Source organism: Narcine bancroftii, chromosome 3 (assembly GCF_036971445.1).
Source record: "Narcine bancroftii isolate sNarBan1 chromosome 3, sNarBan1.hap1, whole genome shotgun sequence".
In the NCBI taxonomy this organism is placed as follows: Eukaryota; Metazoa; Chordata; class Chondrichthyes; order Torpediniformes; family Narcinidae; genus Narcine; species Narcine bancroftii.
The window spans coordinates 164,736,074-164,761,016 of NC_091471.1; the positions used below are offsets into that span (position 1 = coordinate 164,736,074).

Sequence of the window (24,943 nt, forward strand, 5' to 3'; positions counted from 1 at the left end):
CAACTAGTCCCCCTCCACCACCATCATCCTCCGGCAGGTGGAACTTGTAATCACCCTCAATAGGTTCTTTTCTGACTCACATCACTATCTCCAAATCAAAGAGGTCTTTTGTTGGCTATGTGGAGCAATCCATGCTACAAGCCTACACTGGCAAGGCACTTCAACTATTTTTCCACTACATCAACGACTACTTTGGTGCTGCCTCATGCACCCTTGATGAGCTCATTACTTTTATCCACTTTTCTGCCAATTTCCGTCCTGAACTCAAATTCACAATCCATTTTTAGCAACTCTCACCTTTTCCACGATCTCTCTGTCTCCATCTCAGGAGACATACTCTCGACAGACATCTTCTATAAACCCACCAACTCCCAGAGCTACCTCGACTACACCTCTTCACACCCTGTCCCCTATAAGGATTTCATTCCTTGCTCTCAATTCCTCTATCTCTATTGCATCTGTTCCCAGAACGAGTTCTTTGCATGCCAGATCATCAGAGATGTTCTTCTTCGTCAAACAACATGGCTTTCCCGCTACCACCATCAACTCCACCCTCACCCACATCTCCTCCATAACCCACACATCTGACCTGCTCCTTCCACCCTCATGCACAATGACAGGATTACCCTTGTCCTCACTTAGTACCCCTTCAGCATCTGTGTTCAAGATATCCTCCTTTGCCATTTCTGCCACCTCCAATGTGATCCCACCACCAGATGCATATTTCCCTCCTTCTTTCTCCACCTTCCACAGGGAACACTCCCTCTGTGACTCTCTCGTTCACTTCTCCCTCCCCACCAATCTTCCCCTTCACACCTAACCCTGTAACTTCAAGTGATGCTCCACCTTTGCCCACATCTCCCCCTCAGCATCATTCAGAGCCTCAAACAGTCTTTCCCAGTGAAGCAACACTTAATGTGTGAACCTGCAGGCAGGGATCGTCTACTGCACCTGGTGCTCCCATTGTGGTCTACTGCGAGACTGGACACAGACTGGGAGATTGCTTTGTTGAGTACCTCGGCTCTGTCTGCTGCAATAGTGTTGATCTCCCAGTAGCCACCCATTTAAATTCCTTGTCCCATTCCCTTGCTAAAAAGTTTGTCCATGGTCTCACGCACTGCCAGACTGAGACCACATGCAAATTGGAGGAACAACTCCTCATCATCTGGGTAACCGGATGGCATTAATATCGACTATATTTGGTTTCTGTTAAACCTTCCCCCCATCTTCATCCCCCTGTCCCCTTTCCTCCAGTTCCCTCTCTCCTCTCTCCCTCTCGTCCTTTTTCCCTCTGTCTCCTTTCACAGAGCAAAAATCAATGCTCATCTTTCCTTTTGTTAACACCTTTTGTTTACTGGTCTGGACTTTTTGCTTATACCTTGAAGAAAGGCTCAGGCCCGAAAAATCAGTAATATATCTTTAGCTCCTAAGGTTGTTGTGAGACTGGCAGGGTTCCTACAGCATTTATTGCATGCTTTGAACTACAATCACTGTTCAGACTTCCATGTTTCACTTTTCTCTTGCCTTTCCTTACCTACGATCTCTTTCAAACTGATTGGTTTAAATACAACATCAATTCACCACAGTTGTTTTGAAAATGTTTTCTTCAAACAAATGCTCTTATACCCTTTTACTTTGGTCATCATTTGCTTGATGACTCATTCCAAACCTGACCAAGGTTCCTCCTGACTCAGATGTGCCTTATCACTATTGCAATAAGAAACTGCCAAGGATCCCAATATCTCAATTTTCATCCAGCCTTTATTATGCATGCAACTGGCATTAAAATTTCCATGATATTTTTACATATCCTATTTTATTCATCAGGTGAATAATATTGGAATTCCTCTTACCAATTCCTCAGCTTTTTTTTGTCTGACAAACTCTTTTGGTATGCGACACTTCTATACAAAATTAAATTGTTCTGAGTGAATACATTATTCAACAAATGTGCACACTCCTCCTGGATAATTGCTGTATTTTCAGGCTGAGGAAGTCTTGGTACTCATTGAATGACAGTAGACCTGGAACTCCTTACACTGGCTGAAGAACCCTACAGGGAAGGTGACCATGGCAGCATACCTTTGAGGGGCTAAGCAGCTGAGGGATCCATCCAAGCCAATGGAGACTAGCTCATGAGAACCAGGCATCGGTTCAAGATAGTGCTGAAGGTAAGAAGGACCTCCAAAGGGCCTAGGGTGCTGAAGGCTTCCAGATCATGTGAGGCTTTGGATCTGGAACTCAGGTTGTTGATGAATGAAACAGGATTCTGTGCGGCTTTCAAGGCTGCAAGAGCACTAGAGACAATCCATAAACAATCAGTAACTCCCTTTTGCTTCTCATTCTCGTACTCTCATGGGGACTGAGCAATACTAATGGCAACTTGTTATCTGCCTTTTGGCATCCAAAAGTTGAAGTATATCATTTATATTACATTTTTAATGTACTATTACATGACAATAAAAGGAACTTTGAACACTGAATTTAACATTGTGCAGAAGGTTTAGTCTGGGGTCTCATGGGCAAACAGACACAAATTGCACTAAACACACAAATAACAACATAGATTATTACAGTACAGTTAGACCCCTTCAGTCCATAATAAGGTACTTGTGATAATACAGATCTATCACCAATGTATATAGTGTATATAGTTACAGTATCTAGACTGTGCTTACAGCGATTGGCTGAGAGCTAAGCCACACCTATTGTCTGGGCCTTAAAGGGTTGTGTCCCTAGCCAGGTCGGATCATTCCGGACTGGTCGGCCACCTGTGAAGAGCTCCTGTCTTTTGCTAATAAAAGCCTTGGTTTGGATCAACAAGTCTTTGGTTCTTTCGACGAGCTCTACAGTGCTGACCTATGTAAATTTACTCCATACCAATCTACACCTTCCTTCTGCCAAAACCTATAGCTTCCATTTTCCTTACATCCCTATGTCCATCTCAGAGTTTTTTATATGTCCTTATTTTACCAGCCTCCACAACCACTCCTGGTAATACATTTCAGACACCCACCACCCTCTGTGTTAAAAACTTCCCTGTTATTTCTCTCTTAAACTTTTTCCCACTCACCTTAAATATATGTCCTTCTTGCATTTGCTATTGTCACCAACTAATGACAGCCAGCACACATTTTAGTAATCACCCTATCAACTTGCACAACAAGGACATGATTCTCCTTGTCTTCCCTAGCTCTCCACCAACCTCCACATCAAATATCCACATCGAAAATAAAAGATGGTGCCTTACAGCAGCAGCTCTTTGCATGCAGATCTGACAGGAATCATCCTGTTTAGAACTATTAGAACTGAAACCCACAGCCACAGAAACTAACTTACCAGTAAGGCCGTACGACGGACATTGGTAGATTTAGCAATTGTCAGCAATGGCAAACTCCAATAGATCATGGGCAATTCACACAGCTACCACACGTGCCATTTAAAGACCTGACCACGCCAGCTCGGGGTGGGGGTGGGGCTACAGGTAAAATGAAAGTGCCGGATCCTGAGTTTTCTACTCCCTACCATCTTTCTGGCCAACAAACAAGCTTTGGAAAATGACTGGATGAACTCAAAGACAAATACAGCAGCAGAAGGACATCAGGGATTACTGAGTTATCTGTTCATCAAGACATGAACGAGAACATCCTGGACACAGTGCTACAGACTGAGGGCTTTACTCTTCACTGTGCCAACAGGACACTGGGGTCAGGAAAAATCAGAGGGGGCAGCATGTAGTGAACTGGGAATTCACTACTGATGTGATGCTCTAAGGACTGGCTCTTCCCCTGACTCCGTCCCCCACATATCCTGCTATAAACCCTGGACACCCGCCAACCCAGTTCAGTCCACAGACCATGTGTGCCATTCTTATTGAATAAAAGCATGTTGAACTCACTCTGTTCTTGAATGTTCTCTGTTGCGCTACACAGCATTTGTGTCATCACCAATTCTTTATGGTGCACAAACTTAACAGTTATGTCCCAGTCCAGCTCCCCAGACTCTGAATATCTGGCAATCAAGTGTTGTATATTCTATTTGTCAAGTGAATTCACCACCATCATCCTGGTTGCTGTAAACATTTTGCCCCAGGCAAGCATCAGGCTAGCACTGGATGGGCTAAATACTGTGATTAGCAGCCATGGGACGGCACACCCTGATGCCTTTCTGATCATTGTAGGGGACTTCAATGAGGCCAAGGTGAAGAAGTCTCTCACAAGCTATCATCAAAATTACCTGCAAAACCAGAGGACCAACCCACTTGACCACTGCTGTACCACCATGAAAGATGCCAACTGAGTCATCCCATGGCCACACTTCAGTAAATCTGATCACTAGGCTATACTTTTACTCCAGGTGTACAAGCAGAGACTGAGAACTACAACACCAGTGGTGAAGAGAGTGAAGGTAAGGAAAGTGGTTGAGGAAAGTGGAGGAGCACCTGCAGGACTGCTTTGAATTGGAGGCCTGGACCATATTCAAGGACTCATTGTCAAACGTGAATGAATATGCCATGGCAGTCACTGACTTCATCAAGACCTGCGTGCATAGATGTGTGCCCAAGTGCACATACCATGTGTATCCCAACCAGGAGCCATGGATGATTAAAAGATTATCAACTTATTGAGGATGAGGTTGATGGCGTTTAAGACCGGTCATTCAGATCTCTACAGGAAGTCCAAGTATGATCTTCAGAAGGCTACCTCAGCAGCAGAGACAATTGAGAGGGAAGCTAAAGACAGTCAGCTACTTGCCAACTATGGCAGGGAATGCAGGCCATTACATCCTACAAGGCAAGGCCGAACACCATAGGTGGCTGTGATGCTTTGAAAAGGAGAATTGAACGGTACCAATGAGAATTCCCCTCAGAAGTTAATGACCCTGTGATATCTGTCCATGAGATCAATGTCAGTACATTCTTCAAGAGCATGAACCATTTCAAAGAGACTGGCATACCTGGAAGGGTACTAAAAATCTGTGCCAACCATCTACCTGAAGTGCTCACAGATATTTTCAATTTCATTGCTGCAGACGGCAGCACAGCCAGAGCGACTGTGATGGCAATGCTGCCACTAATGAAGATGCATGGAGACCAGGGAGTGGAGACAGCACTTCCGTGGGGTCCATTCACCCAGTTCAACTGCCATCAGCTCTGTACAGGCTGTAAATTGCCTGTAAATTGAGCCAACAGTGATTTTATTTAAAAATACCACGATCATCGGGTTCTGTGCCCAAAATTGCCCTGCCTATGATCAGCAGCAGGCGATGAGGGGTTGATGACTCAGAGAAGCAGAGGACTTGCACAGGTTACCAGAAAACAGGGAGACCACTCCCCATTTGAGAAGGAGAAGAAGAGGAGATGACCCTTGGGACAACAGCCATGGTGGCGGACCGATGAGAGGCTCTGCAATTGAAGAAACAATGGCGGGCTGGTGGCAACTCATGGCAAGGACCCCACACAGGCTGCGAGCTGCTGGCAACTGCAGCCAGGAAATTCGCACCAGCTGACAATCTGCTGAAGATTGACTCAAGACTGGCTGAATGGTATCAAGCATCAGAATTGGGATACGAGAGTGTGCCGAAGGTGCTGAAGGGTTCAAAATCGTGTCGGAAGGTCAGATCTGGACCTTCGACTGCTGATGGCTTGGGCTGGATTCTGCGTGGCTGCGGGGGGTGCAGAAGAGCTGGAGGTGAATCTGTGGACACTCAGTGACTCTGAGGGGACTCTCTTTTACTTCTCTGTTTCTCCGACTATAAGAGACACCTCAGACAATTTCTGCTGATGGCAAATTTGTCAGGCTTAAGGCAGACTAAAGTGAATTTCATGTAATATTGCACTCTTTTTACAATATGACAAAAAAATTGAATCTTGTATCTTGCAGTTAGAGGTTCCCAGCTGCTTCACAAGGGTATCAATGATGCTAGAATCCCAAGAAGAGCAGAGTGAGCTGCCTCAATATCTATCATCCAGTAACATTCACATCTACTATGATGAAATAGTTTGAGAGGTTGATCATGAACAGAATTAGCACGAACCTAAGTAAAGATCTGGACACATTGCAATTTGCCTACTGTCACAATTGCTTCACATGCAATCACACTGGCTCTCTAGCCAGCTCTGGATTGCCTAGATAACAGCAACACATATTTGTCTACTCTTCATCAACTACAGCTCAGCCTTCAACACCATCATACCCTCAGTGCTAGTCAACAAGGTCCAAAACCTGGATCTCTACAGCCCCCCTCTGCAACTGGATTCTTGACTTCCTTACTGGAAGACCACAATCAGTATGAATCGGAAACATCGCCTACTCCTCACTGGCAATCAACACAAGTGCACTGCAAGGATTCTTGTAATAGTGCACTGCTCAACTCGCTCTACACCCATGACTGCGTGGCTTGTGACAATTCAAATCCCATCTACAAATTGGCCAATGACACCACGGTCTTTGGCAGAATCACAGATGGCAATGAGGAAGTGCTTTGGCATGAGATACATCATCTAGTTGAATGGTGTCACAATAACCTTGCTCTCAATGTTAGCAAAACTAAGGAGATAATTGTGGACTTCAGGAGGACAAAACCAGGGGAATATAACCCTGACCTCCTCAAGAGGTCAGCAGTGGAAAGGGTTTAGAAATTCAAATTTCTGGGTGCTAACATCTCTGAAGATCTGTACCGGGGCCTCCATTTGAGGAGATTTGATATGTCACCAAAGACTTGCAAATATCTACAGATGAACCATGGAGACCATTCTGCTGGATTACATCACTGACTGGTATGGAGATATTAATACACAAGACAGAAAAAGACTGCCTAGAGTTGTGAACTCGGCCAGTGCCATCATGGGCATCACTCATCATGCCAACTAGGAATCTATGAGAGGTGGTGTCTTAGGAAAGCAGCCTCTATCCTCAAAGATCATCACCACCCAGGCCATGTCCTCTTCACACTGCTGCCATCAGGAAGGAGGTACAGGGGCCTGAAGATGAACATCCAGCAACACAAAAACAGCTTCTTCCCCTCTGCCATCAGATTTCTGAATAGAAAACGAATTAGACATTACTTCTCTTTCTTTTCTTTTACACTCATTCAAACTCATTCTTCGCAATTTCTACTAAGGACAATTGAATCCCGCTACCAGACACATGTTCCCCGCCCTCCCCTCTCTTTATAGAGGGATCACTCATCGCTTCCCACCACTGCCCTGCTGGGACCTCACCCTCTGATCACAAGAAATACCACATTTCCACCCACACCTCCTCCCTCATCAGCATTCAGGACCCCAAACAGTCCTTCCAAGTGAACCAACACTTCAGCTGTAAATCTGCAGTGATCTTATACTGCATCCAGTGCTCCTCCATCAAAGAGATTGGATGCAGATTGGGGGACAATATGTTCGCTGTAACAGCAAGGACCTCCTAGTGGCCAACCACTTAATTTCAAACCCCATTGCCACAATGGCATGTCTGTCAGGTACTGCTATGTTGAGACCAGAAAATTGGAGAAATAGTCCATTATGTTCCATCTCAGCAGTCTCCAACTAGCTGGCAATCAACCTCTAGCTTCCAGTAACCCCTTTCCCCTGTTCTCTCAGATTTCCTCATCACTCTGACTCACTGTCTCCAACTACAGTATTGACCTTTTCCATTTTGTTCTTCCATTGTAGAAATTTATTCTCAGCCCTCTGCCCCCACCCCATCATCTCACAGCACCTTTCTCTTCTTCCCTCTCCTACCTACATCCATCTATCACATGCAAGCCTGTGCTCCACCCTCTTGCCCCACTCCCACCTTCTTATTCAGGTGTTTGCCTAATTTATAAAGAGAGGGGAGGGTGGGAAACATGTGTCTGGTAGCGGGATTCCATTGTCCTTAGCAGAAATTGCGAAGAATGAGTTCGAATGAGACTCAGAATTCATTGTCATGAGCATGTGATGTAATTTTTACGGCAGCAATACAAATATTGCTATAAATTACATTTAAAAAATAAATAAATTAGTGTAAAAGAAAAGAAAGAGAGGTAATGTCTAATTCGTTTTCTATTCAGAAATAAGGAAGGGCTCAGACCCAAAAAGCTGACTGCTTTCTATAGATGATGCATAACCTTTTGTGTTCCAGCAACACTTTTGTGTACTGTATTAAGAATATACACAGAAACATTGAGGGATCTATGGGTTTGGAACCCAAGATCCCTCTGTTCCTCCACAATGCTAAGATTCCTGCCATTAACCTCATACTTCACGTTCAAGCTCAACCTTCCAAAATGCGCCACTTCACACTGAACTTCATCTGCCACTTCCCTCCCAAACTCTACGTTTTTGTCTGTATCTACTGTAATCTTCCACAAATCCACCGCACCTCCAACCTTCGACCCTCTGAAAACTTACTGACCCACCTCTACACTTCTATTTCCAGGTCATTTATAAAAAAGGACAATAAGAACATAAGTAGCAGAAGTTGGCCATCTGGTCTGTTGAGTTTGATCCATCATTCAATAAGATCATTGCTGAACTGGCCAGGGATTCAACTTCACCTACCTGCTTGTGGTCTGTTGAGCTTGCTCCACCATTCAATAAGATCATGGCTGAACTGGCCAGGGATTCAACTTCACCTACCTGCTTGTTCATCATAATCCTTAATTCCTCTGCTTTTCAAAAATCCATCTGTGTCTTAAATGTAGGCACTGTTTCCTTGGGCAGAGAATTCTGCAGATTCAGTCCTCTCTGCTTCATCCTGGTCTTAAATCTACTCCCCCAAATTTTGAGTCGATATCCCTTGGCTCCTGTCTGACCTGCTGATAGAAACAACCTTCCTGCTTTTCCACTGAACAACCCTTGCTGGTCATCACTCCCGACACGGGCTCTGAGTCTTACCTATTCACCCTGCCATTTACCCCTCTCCTAAACAGCCTTACTGGGGGGAAAAATAATGCTGGGGATAGACTAAAAAAATAAAATGTCTTAAGATGTTGATGTATTACTGACTTCAATTTAAAACTGAATTTTATCTTTTACTTTATTGATAGTCAGGTGTGCAATTTTGATTTAATGGAAAGATAATACTCCACCTATACATACACACCAGCTAAGGGATATTATGTCTTATTTAACTGTAGAAAAAGTTAGATAAGCTTTCAAGGATTCAAACATTAAGTTCCAAAAGTCATGGGGGCCATTTATGGACTATTATCATAATCTCAAGAATTAGTGTTGATCTGGAATTTTGGCGCTGTGCTTTTCCTCTCCAAGTTGGTGACACTTAATTCATACATGTCAACTTTCAACCTTGCTGAGAGGAAGGGGTTTTGACAGTTTTTTCTCTCTTTTTTTGGGGGGAGGGTTTGTTTTTGGTTGTTAAATTTTACTTCATTATCACAATTGTGCTCTTGATTTCCTTATTATGAGAATATTTATATATTTTTCAAATCTTGTAGCACATCGCATGATTGTACAGTTTAATTATTTATACTATAAAATATTAATTAAAATATTTAAAAAGGAAAAAAAATTAAATGCTGGAAATACCAGCAGGCCAGGTGACACGAGTGAAGAGGGTAATATCTGTGTTGGTTCTGGAAGCTACAAAGATATAAACTTCCTAGAATTCAATTGTACATTATGTAACATGTCTTCCTTAATACACTGCCTCTAACCCTCCCTCACACATTGGCTCACATTCGGCTACAGTCCCGGAGTATATAATTGATTTATGATACCACAATGCTTCTGTGAACTGATAATGGCATGTCTAATCATAGTTTAATGCTTATTAATGGGAATAAGTCCACTAGATCATTTTCACAACTGAAAAAAATCTTGCTATTATTTCCATATTATCAGTACCTTACACAACTAAGGCAAAAAGTATTCAGGATGTCAGGATAATAACCATGTGAAATAAAGTACTTCCTTTATTTTGCTTTTGTTTGACTGAATAGTTGCAAGAAAATGAACATAAAGGATCAATCTAATTGCTTTTTGACCAACTATGTATTCCACCCCATGTGATTATGAAATAAAAACACTGTCGGTTTATTTTACTGATGCAGCAGCTGGAGCTTGCTGGGAAGGGGCTGTAATGGTGTGGTGAACTGTTAGCACTTGCACTTCCAAATGTCAGGAGGTTTAAGACTATCAACTAAAAGTTTTGAACTTATCGCATGATTGGTGCTGGACATTGCAATCTTCTAGAGTTTGGTGGTGGAGAATGCTGGAGTAGCTGAAATGACAGCGCTGAAGCTGGTGCGGAGCTAGGAGGGCAGGGAGCGGAGACACAGTGTTGCTTTGCAGGGTCCTACTGCCTCACTCATACACTGACGGCTCCATACAAGCTTTAAACAGCCTGCTGAAGGAGCCAATGGTGAAACCACGGAGGCCTGTGCCCAAAATTGCGGCACTTTCGCTGGGCAACATACCACAAGGGGTTGCAGATTCTGGGGGAACAGAGAAACAAGAAGAAACACCCTCCCCCCACCCACCCCCTTCCATTGAAAGACTATGACCATGACAGCAGACCAGCAAGGGACTCAAAGGCTGAAGGACCCACACAGGCTTAGGGCTGCAGTCGAAGAACCAACACAGTCTGCAGGCTGCTGGAGACTCATTCATGGGAACCAACTAACTGAACTAGGATTCGAGAGGGTGCTGAGAGCAAAATGGACTCCTGAAGGGCCATAGGCACTGAAGGCTCCTGATCATATCGGAGGTTTGGATCTGGAACTCAGGTCGCTGATGGTTTAAGATGGAGGTTGTATGGCCGTAGAGGCTCTGGGAGCTCTGGAGGGAAATTCTGAAGTGATTCACTTTTGCTTTTCTCTCTCTCCTATTATTAGGGGAACCTGGGAACGCTCATGGTGACTTTTTGTATGACTTATGGTGGACAAAAGTTGAAGTATGTCATGTGTATAACTTTTTAATTCATTATTATGTGACAATAAAATTAACCATTGAAACTTTGAACCTTTGCAATTACTTGGCAGTTTTATTGTGAAATGTACCCACTGAGCTCCCCTAGGATGAGCTATTTGTTGAAGTGGAAGGTTGTGGGACACAAGGGTAAGTTAATTTATGTGGAAAATCTTTGAGTTACTTCTGAATGCTTTTACATTTTGCAGAGATTATTTTTGATTATTAATTTAACACTCTGGAATCTAACTACCAAAGACATCAAGAGGAACTCAAAGCCTTTAAGAGCTTTAACCATTCAAAACACTGAGGGTCGGGCTTTGTAGTCTTATCAGCTGATTCGAGGATGTGGATTGCTCTGCACATCCTTGTGACAGTTTTGTGTTATTCAACAGCTGCTTATTTAGATCAAGACAAGCAGCAGTAAATTACCCCTGCTGGATCTGGAACTGTCAAGTATGGGTTTGGGTGGTTAAATGCTGGCCACAAATACTGCACCATTTTATTCTTATTTATTCATTCACCAGATGGGAGCATCACTGCTGAGACTGCAATCTCTAACTGCCCCCTGGTCTGAAAGATGCGCTGGGGTATTTTCAGATTCAGTTTTGTCTGCCATACATGGAGGTCAAGATGAGCCAGATACATTTTTTTACAATAGTCAAGTATTTTCCTGGATGTCTATACTAGCTCTGTATTCCATATCGCTGAAATGTAACTCAGCAGGTGTTCTTTATGGCAAAGACACATAATGAAAATGTCAGTACCTGTACAACTTTGCCTTCTATGGACGCCATGTGACCGGCTCAGCTTTTTCAGTACTTTTGCATATCGATTTTATTATTTAACTTGCTTAAATTTAAATTTTTTATTTAGACATACTGCACACTAATAAGCCGTTTTGGACCATGGGCCCATGCCACCCAAGTACACCCAATTATTCTTCACCCCCGGTACATTTTGAGTGGTGGGAAGAAACTGGAGTCCCCGGGGAAAACCCACACAGACACAAGGAAAATGTACAAACTCCTTACAGACAGTGTGGGATTCGTACACCAGTCCTGATCGCTGGCGTTGTAACGGTGTTGCACTAACCCCTACACCAACTGTGCCACCTCAAACATGTATCAAGGCTAATTCTTTGGGCTATTAGAAGCAATGAAGGACATTACATTATTGGAAGGAACTCATCTTTGTTCACTGGCTGCAAACATATTCAGGAACATATTCACTAGCACGTTGTTGTCTTCTCTGACCACAAAGAATCCTTAGTCTTTAGGATGACAAAGTCATAAATTTAGCACTACAAAAGAAAGATTTTTTTCTGTCAAAAATTTCTTTTTGCCAAATGCACATATTTCTTGGATCTTGATTGGTCATTTTTCAAATTGGTGTTGGCAATATATTAAATCTTGGCGAGACATGATGTATGCCATCTCCTCTTGAATTCCATTGAATTTCACTGAAATTAATGAGGGATAGTACATTTTAAACCACAATCATGAATGTCATAATTGCTAATTATGCCCATCTTTGTATCCTTAAGTTCACATAGTGTGTGTCAAGATGATGAAAGCTGTTTTTTTTAACATTTCTGGTAGGATATGTAAAAACAACAGAAATATTGTCCTTCACGAGAACAGCGAAAGGGTTTCATTCAATATGATTGAGTATGGAAAATAACTAACAGTAACGCTGCATTGAAGATGAGGTCAAAGGGTGGTTCAGACTAGATTTTATAAAGACTACATTGGAGTAGGCAAGGATTGATAGACATAGAATTCTTTCTTTGGCTTGGCTTCGCGGACGAAGATTTATGGAGGGGGTAAAAAGTCCACGTCAGCTGCAGGCTCGTTTGTGGCTGACCAGTCCGATGCGGGACAGGCAGACACGATTGCAGCGGTTGCAAGGGAAAATTGGTTGGTTGGGGTTGGGTGTTGGGTTTTTCCTCCTTTGCCTTTTGTCAGTGAGGTGGGCTCTGCGGTCTTCTTCAAAGGAGGCTGCTGCCCGCCAAACTGTGAGGCGCCAAGATGCACGGTTTGAGGCGTTATCAGCCCACTGGCGGTGGTCAATGTGGCAGGCACCAAGAGATTTCTTTAGGCAGTCCTTGTACCTTTTCTTTGGTGCACCTCTGTCACGGTGGCCAGTGGAGAGCTCGCCATATAATACGATCTTGGGAAGGCGATGGTCCTCCATTCTGGAGACGTGACCCATCCAGCGCAGCTGGATCTTCAGCAGCGTGGACTCGATGCTGTCGACCTCTGCCATCTCGAGTACCTCGACGTTAGGGGTGTGAGCGCTCCAATGGATGTTGAGGATGGAGCGGAGACAACGCTGGTGGAAGCGTTCTAGGAGCCGTAGGTGGTGCCGGTGAGGCTCCTAGAACGCTTCCAGACATAGAATTATACAGCATAGAAATAGGCAATTTGGTCTAACTCATCCATGCCAACCAAGATTATTTTCTAATCTTATCCCATTTTCCTGTGTTTGGCCCATATCCCTATAAACCTATCCAAATATATTTTAAACTTTGTTACTATACCCACATCTACCTGTGACAGCTTGTTCCATATACACCCCACCCTCTGTGAGAAAATCTTGCCCTTTAGGTCCCCATTAAATATTTCTTTGAACCTATTTCTAAGAATATAAGAAATAGGAGCAGGAGTAGACCATCTAACCCATTGAGCCTGTTCCGCCATTCAATTAAATCACGGCTAATTTGGCCAAGGACTTGTCTGCACTGACTCACGACAACCTTTAATTCCCCTACTTTTCAAAATTCATCTGTGTGAGTTTTAAATACTTTCAAAGAGGCAGCCTCCACTGCTTCCTTGAGCACAGATTTCAACAGATTCACCACTGTCTGGGAGAAGTAGTTCCTCTCTCCCTCTCCTGAATCTTGAGGTTATGTCCCCTAGCTTGTCTCATTTGCCAATCTTATCTGTTCCTTTTATAATTGTATACATTTTTCCTCTCTAATCTTGAACTATGCCCTCCAGTTTGAGACTATCCTGGAAAAGTCACTCTAACTATATCCATGCCCCTCATAATGTCATATATCTCAATGACATATTGATAAATCAATATTAGCAGGCTTATTTTTTATTCATTTTAAACAGTTTGAAACTTGAATGTAATTAAAATCAAAAGGAACCAGTAACTAAGTAAAGAGATTTTTTTAATGTATTCTTAATGAGGTTTACATTTCCCATTTTCAATATAAATACTAAATTACCTTTTAACAGGTAAAATTAATCAATAGATAATGGTTCTTCTCCAAACATTGTTAATGGGTGTATTGTGGCTGGCTTGCTTTGGAAATGGACAGTCTAATTCTGAGATGTTGAAACAGGTGTGTGCCAGCAAGAATGAAGGTGAAAAATGATTTCATTTGTTTTTATATAGGATGGCGAACAAAACAGTCGACAAATTTTAGCTGTTCTATGCTGGATGCCCTTGAGAAGATTGTGGTGGGACTCAGGCTCCTTGCAATCATACTTTGATTTTCTTATTTAGGGAGGTTATACAGGAAATCCAGAATAACTTAGGGTGAAGGTGTATGGTTACGAGGAACTATTATGCAGGCTTGGCATTTCGAAGGATGGGGCATTGAATATTCTGAAAGATCTTGACAACTTTCTTGACAAGAAGGTGTTCTTCAGAAAGAGCTATTGATTCAAAATAAGGGGTCACATATTTAAGATGGAGATAAAGAGATGCCAAGCTTTGAAATCTATGGAGAGCTGTGGAGGTGGAGTTATTGGGTATACTGATAGCTGAATAGAGATTATGAGGAAGGGGTAGGTACACAATCAAAAACAAGTTGTTGGATACATCAAAGTGTGGCCCAAGCTTTGCCAAAGGTAAGAAGAATTTACAGAAGCTGGTGAATGCACCAAAGAACGTAATGCAAAATTCCCTCCCCTCCATAGATTCTATAACTCCTGCTGCCCAGGAAAGGAAATCAACTCACTGAAGGACCCATCACACCCCAGGCGCATTCTTTTCTTTCTCCTCCCATCAGGGAGAAAGTTCAAGAGCATGAAAGCAGTACCAGAAGGCTTAAAGAGAGTTTCTTCCTTGCAGTCATAAGACTCCTGAATGAATGCCATTGCTTGGTGCTAATTGATCCTTTTTATTTAAACTCTATATTTTGTTCCTTTCACAGCTGTATGAATGTTAGAAATATCTAGTTAGACTGCTCATAGAAGAACCCTTCTCACTGAACTCATTATGACGTAACAACTTAAGAGAATGGAGCAGAGGTTGACATCAAGTCAGCCATGAACTTCTTGAATAATGTTGCAGGCTCACGGGGCAGAATAACCAAGAGCCACTCCTTCATCTTTTGTTCTGATGTTCTCAGTCAGTGAACATGCAGATAAGTGACAGAGATGGCCAACAGAAATGCAGCAGCAGACTTCCAAGCCATTGCACTTGTGAAACCAGCTAATGAAAGAGAGCATGGAATAGTGAACAGGAGGCATTCACTTTGCTGGAATGATGACAAAGCTTGGGTAAAACATAAGAACCATAGAGCTCGTGAGGAGGACATTTGCTTCTTCACCAGATGTTGGTCATAAAAGATACTCTTCCAGAATCTTCAAATGGTTTCCAATATCTTATATTTGCAATTGTTACAAGTGCGAATCTTTCCACCATTACATTCAACTGTTTAATCAAAATTATACTTTCCTCAAATAGATAGAGGATCAACTCCCCATATAAATTATTCTGAGGTAGGCATTCTTCTGTGTCATTTACCATTAACCGGTCGTTTATATCTGCACACTACTCAAATCCCCTTCCAATACTGTGTGGAATTGAAGTCAAAAGAAGAGAATGTCTGTTCTGGTATTAGAATAGGTGATTGATTTGCTTTTGGTTGTTCATTGTAAGTGCTAAAAGATTACCCTTGAACTACTTTATTAGATCTTGCCTTGAAACAATCATCTGTGGAAATTTCAGTTCCCAAGTTTTGAACACTTCTTTCTGTGCTCTATCTATCTGTTCTGTCATGAAACTGCTGATGCTCCCAGGGAGAATGGAAGAAGTGAATGATCTTATGTGCTGGTATAGGTGTAGTTGTCATTCACCTGCTTGGGATTCAAGAGGCATCTGCCAAGAAGTTTCATTTCTATAACTATGATGGGGAGCAAAATGGATCTCCAGACACAAACTATGTTGGGTGAAAATTTTGCCACTTTCTTAATTTAGATCCTCTACCCCAAAAGCACTAAATTGTCTTAAGTGCCTCAATGTGGGAAATATGACAGCAAAAAAACAGCTCGGTCCAGCACCGAGCAATAGGAAGCCAATTAACTGAAGCACTCAGCAGGTCAAACAGTGTCCTTTATATAGCAAAGATACATCACCAACGTTTCAGCCATGAACCCTTCATCAAGCTATGAAGAGATCAAACCTGAAATGTGGGGAATGTATCTTAATCTTTGCAATATAAAGGACACTGTCAGGCCTGCTGAGTTCATCCAGCATTGTGTTTTTAGTTTAACCATACAGACTTTCATGATTTACTTCTAACTGAGGCACTCTTCCACTTGAAGTCTGACAGATTTTATTTACAAGTGCAAGAATGGACTTCTGAATTTTAATTATGATCAGTTAAAGTGAACTCCATTTTTAATGTCTCAAAATATCAATTTCACTTGATCATAATCACGTTGCCCACCTCAAACATGATCCTCGTATGGATTTATTCTTCTGACATAATTTTGCACGATGAAGCTCTCAAAGTCTGGAATTTACAACAAAAGTATCAACGGAATCAATCAAGTATTAAAATGGATAAGTATTTGCATAGAAAGGAACATGGGAATAAATTAAGAAATATTACTCCATAAAGGAATAAAGTCAGGAGCAAGGAGGAGTAAAAGCAGGAAGAGGAGGTTTTCCAACTCGTTGACTCGGTTCAACCATTCAATGAGAGTGTGGCTTCATCTTCACTTGCTTCATATTCTTCTTCTCCTTTATTATTCTTGCCTCATTTCAACCTCTATTAAAAGTCATTAACTGACAAATTTAACAGGTTTTCTATCTTCACAGGCACTGTTATTTACTTCGGAGAGTGTATCCAGTCCCCAAGCCTAAAACTTTGATCTGGAATTAAAAATTTGGATTGAGCCCCTGAATTCTAAATCTTCATTGTGAAGAGTTTATTCCTTTCTATCATAATAAATCCTTGAAGTATATTAAATTAGTTTCCTCATAATCTACCTGAAAGAAATACTCCATACCACAAAATGTAACTTTCTAATATAATTTTATCTCCAAAATATTTAGACATAACATACATTTTTGTACCAATCCATTATCCATAAAATCTCTGCTCCTTCATAAGTTCTCACCATGTAGATTAACGCTTAAGTTCAATTTTATTTGTCATCTGATTACACCAGTACAACCCAAAGAAACAGTGTTCTCTGGTCCATGGTGCAGAATAGTGCAAACACATACAGACTTAACACACATGCAGACAAATGATTCATGTACACAATACATATGTGCAAATATTAAAATAAATATTATTAGTTAGCAGTTGAACAATCAAGAGCCTCACTGCCCATGGAAAGTTACATTTTAAACTTTTTAAAGAATTTATTCCTAGGCCTGGTGATTCTGGCTCTCATATATCTGAATCTTTTTTCCTGACAGAAGCAACTGGAAGATGCTGCATGCGGGACTGAAAGGATCCTCCTGATCCTGGTAAATTCTTTCGAAGGGGAGGAGGGCGGCCCCTGTGATCCTACCACTTTTATGGTCCTGTGGATTGCTCTCCAATTTGATGCTCTGCAGCAACTGTACCACACTGATATACAGTCAGCCAGGATGCACTCAATAGAGCCCCTGTAGAAAGTTGACAGAATGGTGGCCAAATAGCCTTGGCTGCCTCAGCCTTTGAAGGAAGTGCAGTCCGTGATGTATCTTCCTGACAAGTGAGGAAATATTATGTGTCCAGGATAGCTCACTTGTTAAGTGGATGTGGATGAACTCTCTTTCCACTATCGAGCTATTAATGTGTAATGGAAGGTGGGCATCCCTGGTCCTCCTGAAGTCCATGATCATTTCTTTTGTCTTGACAACATTGAGACTCAGATTGTTACTCTTGCACTACTTCAAATGATTTTCCACCTCTGCTCTGCATTGGGACTATTCAATGTTGCTGATGAGGCCAATTACTGTTGTGACATCTGCAAACCTGATGACTCTGTTGGAGCTGGATCTGACATCGCAGTCGTTGGTCAGTAGCATGAACCAAGAGCGGGTGAGCACACGCCCCTGATGTACCCCAGTGCTCAGTGTGATTGAGCTTGATGTTCTGCAGCCGACTCGAAAAGACTGTGGTCTTTCCGTAAGGAAGTCTACCATCCAGTTACAGAGAGGGGTGTTCAATCCCAGTGAGGACATCTTCTCCAACAGCCTCTGGGATATGATTGTAAAGGTAAAGGTTCCATTATTATATTTAGAATGTAATGTACATGAAATTCTTTAGCTTTGTCTAGTTAAGGAAGACAGAGAGTTGCCACTTTGTCCAGAGCCCCTCACAGAAATAAGGCCACGATGAGGAATGAACTCTCAACCCCTGGTTTACAAGACCAGTGCTGGAGATTGTATTGAACTCCAAGCTGAAATCAATAAACAGCAGAATATTGTAGGAGGCATCGTTCTCCAAGTGGGTCAGAGAGGTGTGGAGGGACAATGCTATAGCATTATTAGTGGAATGTTTCTGTCTGTAGATGAATTGAAATGGGTCCAGCATCTCTGGGAGGTGGATTTTAATACATTCCATCACCAGACACTCAAAGCATTTCATATGGTTGGAGGTCAGTGCCATTGGGCAGTCATCAATGAGGCCTGTTATTTTGGCCCTCATTGGCACCAGGATGGTAGTGGCTGCCTTGAAACCTCTGGGGATGATGGGCTGCTTAAATAATGTGTTGAATATGTCTGTACGAATCTCTGCCAGTTGGTCTGCACAATCCTTCACTACCCAGCCAGGTATGTTGCCTGCTCCTATTTCCTTGTGTGGGTACACCCTTGATCAGTTTCTCCTCACTTTAGCTACACAAGGGGGCTGTTCCTCAAGGGAAGATGGAGCATTTTTGGTGTCAGCCAGTTCTTCTCATCGAACCATGCATAGAATATATTCAGTCCATTCTCAAGAGAGATATGTTTGTCTCGCAAGGTTCTCTTATGGTTTGTTATTGTTTTAATACCTTGCCACATATGCCTTATGTTGCTGGTATTCCACAGCTGCTTGTCCATGTGCATATCCATGCTTTGTCTTCCGGATTGCATGGGAGAGATCAGCCCTTGCTGATCTTCAGGCCAACTTGTCCATGTCTTGATTGCTGCATCTCTGGCTGCATCTCTAGCTCTAAGAAGTGGACCGACTTCTGTGCCCAACCAAGGTTTCTGATTGCCCTGGTTGTTTCACATTTGAGCTCCAAAGCATCTTCGATGCCCTTGCTGATGTAGCCAGTCACTGAGCTTGTGTACTCCTTGATGTTTGCATGACCATTGTAGGTGGCCACATCCCTGAAACTGCTCCAATTCAATCTTGAAGAGCTATGGTGCCCCTCCTCGGTTCTGACCTCCATTTGAACTGACTGTTTTGCCAATGGTCTGTGTGCTAGGGTTAGCAGGATGGGTATGTGTTATATGGGGCCAAAGGGAAGCCTTGTGTATAGTAGATCTCGGGAGTTCTCTCCACTGGTGGCGGTTGAAACTATGGGAGATCTGTTTACAGGTTGTCATGGTTAAGTAGCCATCTACAATCATGCAACCATCAGGGTGAGGCATTTGGGCTTCACAGGTAGCACTGTAAAGCTCCTTCATGGGTTCACCCTCATTTGCCAAAGGCCAAACATAGACTGCAGCAATCAGCATGCCTGTGAATTCCATGGGCAGATAGAAGGGTCTGCATCTCACTATCTCTGATGAGCAGAAGGTCTTTACAGTGTTGATATTTGTGCACCAGTTCTCACTGATGTAAATGGTGTAAATGTTACTCTGATCAATCGTTTCCAAGTTCAAAGAGGGTCTTTTGCTCAATATTGATTGATCACAGAGCTAATACTGATACCAAACATTGATGTTCTTTTTTCTTCTGTATTTTCTGTCCCACATTCACAGCTGCCTGAAGTCTTGACTATCACAGTCACGTTATTGAAAATAGTCTTTTGTTTAATATACTCATTCATAAGACACATGCATCATTAACAGTGCCAGAAATTGCTGTCCATCACTTGTTGCCTGAATCGAGAAGGACCATTAGTTATGAAGGCAGCTCAGCCCATCGTTCAAGCCAACCTGCCCTCCCTCAACTCCCTCTATTCTTCCCAATGTCCCAGAAAATAAACTGGGAACATATTAAAAGGACCTACCCCTTCTCAGTCACTCTCTCTCCTCCCCACTTCCATTAGGCTGCCTATACATAAGCTTGAAAGTGCAAACGACCCGATTCAAGGACAGTTTTTTTTTCTGTTGTTATCAGACTCTTAAATAGATCACTGGATGGAAAACAATGTTGCCCAGACACTGTTTTAATGGTACTGTTCTCAATACCAATACTTTGTCCTTGTAACACTTGCACTCTTTGACTGACTGCAAAACAGCAACCAGCACTTTTGTTTTGATATTGAACTACCAGCTGTATTTAAGTATGGGTTAACTTTCCTAAATAGCACACAGAACAAAGCTTTTTACTGAATCCCAGTATATGTGTCAATAAACAATTAAATTAAATTCCATATTGATGGACCTAGCACTTTCAATAGACCTGACCAAGAAAAGACAGCAGAGCTTCTTCAATGTTAGGTACCAGTAAGCCAGGTATATTTTCAATAATTGGGTGCTTTCATGGTCACCGGTACTAAAACCAACTATTTAATTCGAGACTAAATTAATTTCTTGAATTTAAATTCATCAGTTACCATAGTGGGATTTGAAATCTTGCCTCAGAATCAGTGCTTTTGTCCCCTGTTGTTAGTCCATTATCTGAAACACTCTGTCCTCTAATCTCTACAGATGCTCTCGTGAAAGCACACATGTGTAAACTGTGCCTCAGAACTGCAGGCAGTATCTAATCAAATAGTTTGACAATTATTTGTTTTCATTTTGATTCTTCCTGTACACAAAGGCAACAAGAAAATCGAAAACATTGACAGGATGACAGCATTGGGTAAAACTCATATGTGGGTTTTTCTCATTTTGAAAGAACAGCAAAATATATTGAATCTCACAGTTAAATATTGATTCCTTCACTGTTTGGATGGGGATGCCTTTAACACCATGATTCTATGACATAAAGTTTCTGTCTTATTATCTGAAACTGGGGAAGTTTGATTTTGATATTGATAGTGCCCCAGTGTATCAGAAGGTTTTATCACTGACTTCCTCAGGTTGAAATGAGGCCATTTTTGTCACCTCACAGATCATCTCCAACAGGAAGGAGTCCACTCACTTTCTGCCATACTTTCAGTAAGTTTACTGGTCATCAACATATTAAAGTCACCACTAGCCAGCAAGTCAACGAGTGTATAGATATGGTTGCTGAGTGATCACTGTAAAGATTGAATGGTAAAGCACAGCTGAGTAACTTGGAATGAACAACACCCATCAAGGTTAGCATTCCCGTGTCCTTACAAAAGTTGCAAGCTTGTTCTATGTGCAACTGCAGACATTCTCCCACAAAATGAGACCCAGTTAGTTAGAATCCATTGCTCCAATGAGTCACTTAAAATACAGATCTTAATTGTAACAACTGGAAATAAAATGTATTTCCCACACATGTAAGCACACACATGCCAACCAACAATAATAAGAGACTGTCAAGAAAGCACATGCAATTTACAAAGGCTTGCACCTACATATGAAGACACACGGATGACCATACACAACATCTTGGGAGGTCACACAAATTATTTTCTCCAGGGTCAATGATTCTAGAACTAGAAGCCAAGGGTTTAAATCAGTGGTTTTCAAACTGCCCGTCCTCCCTAAACTCACATTGCACCTTAAGCCATCCCAATGCCGTCGATTGGTAAGGGATGGCTTAAGGTGGTATGTGAGTGGGAAGGGAAGGTTGAGAATCACTGCTCTAGATCCAATTGTTACTGAAATACTTTGCTTGAGAAAAATTGTCTTTGGCCCATTTCCTTTGGAGTTATGAAACCGTCCACGTATTGAGTCGATTAGGTATGATCACAACAGTTTTCAAACCTTTCTCTTTCCACTTAAGCAATCTAAACACAGAGCACTTATGGCATAGGGATTGCTTAAAGAGGAATGTGGGTTTAGGGGAGCAGTTTGAAAACCATTGGTTTAAATTGAGTGAAGAAAGATTTAAGACTTGAGGGACAATATTTTCATTGAGAGGATGGTCTGGGTTTAGAATGAGCTGCCAGGGGAAAGAAGAGAAAGAGGGACAACTACAACACTCAAATTGTGCATGCATGTTAATAAAAGTTAATTGTGATTACAAACCCAGATTCATCTCTCAGTGAACCCACCAAGCCTGACACTCTTTCTCAACACAACACATGGTAACTGGACTCGAATTAAGCTGTCAGCTTAAAATGGTATTCTAACAAAATAAGACAATTCCAATGTAAGGACCAGCTGTAATTATTTACATAATTCATGCTAATTATATAGAGAAAACTCTCTTCCCATTTCGCTTAGTCCTCCATTTGTAGGATGTGGTAAACCCTCTGGATGTAAATAATAATCTCAACATTATCACATCATATGCCAACCATAAAAAAACTGCATTTAAACAGTGCCTGCTGTAACTTCACAATGTCTTAAATTGAATTCACAATGGATAGAGTAATTTGAAATTTCATCACTATGGAAAATACCATGCCCACTTATCCCACAGACTCTCGCATCAATAAGTCTTTGCATAAAATGCTTTATGTCATTTTTAAAGGACATGGAAAAAGTGCCAAATAAATTCTTCCCCTGTCATTTTCCTTTCCCTATAAAATCATCTGATTGCAATTAGCATTGATTTTCTATCTATTAGCTCTCAGCCCCACTTTGAGAATCTGGCTGCCAGCGATGAATAATTTATTGGGAATTTATGTGTTGCATGGAAGTGATTGACAACTGTCAGTTCCATGCATCCTCAGCAAAACACTGAACTTCCACTCCAATGCTGCAAACACACCAAGTTCAGCAAGCTAAAATAGATTGAAGATGCTTTGGACCAGACATCCATGCCATGGAGGAATGCCTCAAGAACTGTGAACCAATTTATTTGAATATCATTCATTTCATACTGTACAACCCAATGGTGTGAGCATTCAACTCTCCATTTTCAGGTACCCCTTACTTCCCATCTCTCTTCTATCCTTTCCACCCATTTTGTCTCCTTTCCCATGCCCAAGTGCCCCCCCCCCCATCCCCCCAGTATCATCCCCCTTCTCTTCCAAATTTCACCCAGCTACTATTCACTCCCCCAACTGGTTCCCTCTACAGCTCTCCCTGAATGGTTATGAACATTGGCTTCCTTACCCATCAGATTCCATCACTAACAGCCTTTGTGTTCCTGTTCATCACATTCCAGCACCTGCTTCCACAGCCCCCCTCCCCTCCCCTATCCCTACCTAGCTCCATCTGCTAACTTTTGACTCTATCTCCTTGATGCCACCCTTCCTGTGCCTGTATCGCAAATCCATTCTCCTTCCCCTTCTCCATCTGTCCATCATCCTTCACCCTCCCTTTGTTCATCCATCACTGACTGGCCCAAGTCTCACCCCTTCCCTTCTCCTCTTTTAACTGGCTACACTTCACCCTCTATATTCAGTCTTGATGAAGGATCTTGATCCAAAATAACGATTCTCCATTTCCCTCTGCAGATACTGTCTGACCTGCAAAATCCCTCCAGCATTCTCTCATCAATATTCTTGTGTCTTTACTTCAATGACAATGATTACCCCAGTTTAATACATTTAATATTCTTTTAAATATGTTAACTATGCTTTAAATTGATAGCTGTTGCCTTTAACTTGGTCTCGATGAATTTGATTATCCTGGAACAGATCATAGACAGCTCAATGAACTGGGTAAGCCTATCATGTCTTTCTGAAGCTGAGCCTCAGGATATTACTCCTGAAGTTCGGTTACCTTTCCAAGCATATTCTGGAAATATGACCTCTCTGCGATCTGGGTCAGCCACTTGGGTATCCCAGGGCAGGGAGCACCATAGGAAGAAAGAGGCAAGCTCAGAAGAATCAGATGGAATGCATGTTCTCAATTTCCAAATTCAGAACATTTCAGCTGTATGCAAATTATATTCAGTGGAACCTCCAGCCAAGTTATTCTAGACAGTTAAAAAAAACCAATAGAGTGATAGAGAGCAGAAAGGGGCCTTTTAGAGAAATTGCACATCTGTACTAATTCTGCGTCCCTGCATTACAACCATATCCTTGCCTGCCTTGCCTCATTAAATGCCTGCTAAATGTTTCTTAAACATACTAATTGTGTTCGGTTCCACTATTTCCTCTGGGTGTGCATTCCAGATATCAACCAGTCTCCTCAACCTAACATTGTGAAAGCTGTTACGTGGATACAGTTCTTAAAAAGTGAGACCAATCTAACCCTGCCAATTACTTATCCTATCCATGATCATTAAGTGTCACCAATAATTAACTCACTAATGCTTGTTTTTAGCCAGAGATACTTGGCTACGAAACCTCTTGTGGCTTGGATTCAGATAAAGTGTAACTGTGGCGGAGAGATGAATATAGCATGAAGTTGAGGGTCGGCCTGTGTGAGCAAGAACACTCCTAATGATAAAGACTGCACAAAATCACTGGCTGAGGTTGTCAGAAGTCTATCAGCACAGCCCATGACCTTGCAATAAAATATTGATGCAAAGGGTGATATGGAACAAGATATAGTGCTAAGTAAGAAGTCAAAAAAGACTGATCACCGCTTCAGGGATTTTGAACAGTCAACAACATAGCTTTGAAATGTGTTGTCAATTAGTATGTAGAAAATAGCACA

The 24,943-nt window shown here is 42.0% G+C and overlaps 1 protein-coding gene across 13 annotated transcripts in view; it reads right to left on the reverse strand.

Moving 5' to 3' along the window:
* Positions 1 to 24,943, reverse strand: part of ccser1 (coiled-coil serine-rich protein 1) — a 1,096,421-nt gene that overhangs the window by 414,894 nt on the left and 656,584 nt on the right. The window lies entirely within an intron of this gene.